The 2,507-nt window shown below is 30.0% G+C and overlaps 1 non-coding gene across 1 annotated transcript; it reads right to left on the reverse strand.

The window, feature by feature from the left end:
• Positions 1-988: 988 nt before the first annotated feature.
• Positions 989-1,763, reverse strand: LOC112711352 (uncharacterized). Its single transcript, XR_011865981.1, has 3 exons — positions 1,633-1,763; positions 1,434-1,544; positions 989-1,127 (listed from the first exon to the last, which is right to left on the reverse strand). It is a non-coding gene; the product is annotated as an uncharacterized protein (transcript).
• Between the last annotated feature and the right edge of the window lie 744 nt (positions 1,764-2,507).

The following is a 2,507-nucleotide window of genomic DNA, read 5'->3' on the forward strand; positions in this document are numbered from 1 at the left end:
AGTAAAAATCAGACTATCTGATTTGTGAGAAATATAGAAATCAGACCGTCCGATTTGTATTAAAAAAATTAAAAAACTTGAGGTATAAAAATCGTATCTTTTGATTTGTGTACCTTCCATAATTTTAAACACTAAAAATTACAATATTAGAATATATTACTATTTTTACTTCCATACAAAAAAAAGCGCCAAAAAATTACCGAGTACATGTCCTTCCAGTTCTCAAAAGGAGAGGGTTCTTATATGGTAACATGTCACCTGTTAAGTTCACCTCCATAATCAGCTATATTATTGATGACAAAAGAAATTCTTTGAGAAGCATCATTTCTAAAAAAAAAAAAAAAAATCAAAAGTATCAAAAGATGTGAAACAGAAATGCGATTTCTTTTCTATTTGGGCCATTAATTACTTACTTTCCTCATGTTCATAAGGTAATTAGATCCCAGATATATATATATATATATATATATATATATATATATATATATATATATATATCCAATTATGAAAAGATATACTCTCTTGCACAAAAAAAAAAAAAATCGATTTTTCACATACACTTTTCATAAAATAAGGCGGATAAGAAAAGAAAAGAATAGACAGACAAAGTTCTCGAGGGAATGCTTAGTTAGCAAAAAGACGAATACAAAGAAGAAAAGAAAACAGAGAATAATGCAGAATAGAACTGAATTAGAATCACTTTGGCATTGGTACATAATGCTCCTATTATACACATAGCAGTAGCCTCCTCAATCCTCATACCAAAATAAGAAACTGCACTAACTAACAATAACTAACTACCTTAACTCAGCAAATAACTTCTCAACTATTCTTGATATCAGCTTTGTTAGTTTCTTTCATTTCATTTACCATACTATCCTTGCTACAGCAAATCTCCAATATCTAAAGAAAGTACGAAGTGAAGTTCTAGTAACTAAGCTTATCACAAATATAAAATCCATCATTGGTAACACTTGATACTCATATCTAGTTCTTTTTTTCTCTTTTCTTTTTTGTTTTTACTTATTGCAAGCACAAAGACATAATTAGCTATGTTATTGATGATAAAAGAGATTCCTTGAGAAGCATCATTTACCATGTCACTTATTGTTCCTTGAGGAAAATTTCTACATCACATGAAAATGAAGATATATTAAGAATAAAATAGAATAAACATCGCAAGCTAACTGTGACAATTGTATCTAATAGAGAGTTGAGTTGTGCAAAAAATCAATAGAACTCAAAGTTATTAAATTGTTTAAGAAAATTTAAGCTTCAATTATAGTTTTAACAATAAAAAATAGTTAAAAATTACAAAACAACAGCAAAAGGAAACAAATTATTAATTATATCATCATGAAAATAAACCAAACCATGAATAAATAGTAAAAAAGTGAAATACAATGGCTAAGAGAACTCAGAAACAACCTCACCTGGCCGAAAAGAATACCATACACAATGAAAGCAGTCACAGTCTCAACTTCTTTCCTCACCAGTCACCACTAGAACCCGAGCCAACTCCAAACACCAAAATAACATAAAACCTTCAAGATACGATAATCAAACACTTCAACATTGTAATTTGATACCCAAACAAAAAGAACAAAGAAAGCATCCAAATTTAAGCTACACCTGGGATAAAGTCTTACACCCGGTGACTAAGCCACACCAAAGTTTGTGCACTTTCCAGCTTCAAGCACCTTTCATGTCCTTGCACAACCTTCTCCGTCGCACTCAGCTGTTGAATTCTTATCAAAAACCTGAAAAAAAAAGAAGCAATTCTCAAATTCAAACACACACAACATCAATTTCTCCAATCACAACAATGAACAGAGAAAAAGTGAAAATTGAATTATTGATAACATATTGTCTAAATAACTATTAATCATAAAGATTTTCTATTAAATCTTTACATTAGCAATTTAGTTATATAAATCACCAAGTCATATAATAAAGATATAATTAAGAAAATAGACAATAACATACCTGTGATTTTGGAGAAGAGATTGCTGACTATTTTTCTTATATCCAATTAATTTTTTGCTAAGATGCTAATGCTGGAGCCTGCTGAAATAATTTTTTTTAAGGGCACCAAGAAGGATAGTCATCACAAAAATGATGACAAAGTTATCGCCGAGAGTATGTAAAGTGGCAATGCTGCAGCCTGCCGAAATATTTTTTTTAATAAAGTATTATTGATTAATTTAAGAAATAAATATGGCTCATAGGAAGATATGCAAAGAGATCATAATCAGATAAACCAACCTTGAAGAGAACATGAAAGAAGCATGTCTTCAGATTGGCGTTGTTTTCAGTTACAGGTTGCACAGGCAGTAGAACTTAATTATTATTATTAATTACTCAAATCAAGGAAATCATTTCAGCTCCATTCAGAAGAAAACCAAACCCTCCCTAAATTCATTCTCTCCAATAAACAAAAGAGTACCACAAAGTCTAATTCATAGTATCCGAATCTAGATGCAGCAACATTGAGTCATTAAATCAAA

The sequence above is a fragment of the Arachis hypogaea genome, chromosome 9 (assembly GCF_003086295.3).
Source record: "Arachis hypogaea cultivar Tifrunner chromosome 9, arahy.Tifrunner.gnm2.J5K5, whole genome shotgun sequence".
NCBI lineage: Eukaryota > Viridiplantae > Streptophyta > Magnoliopsida > Fabales > Fabaceae > Arachis > Arachis hypogaea.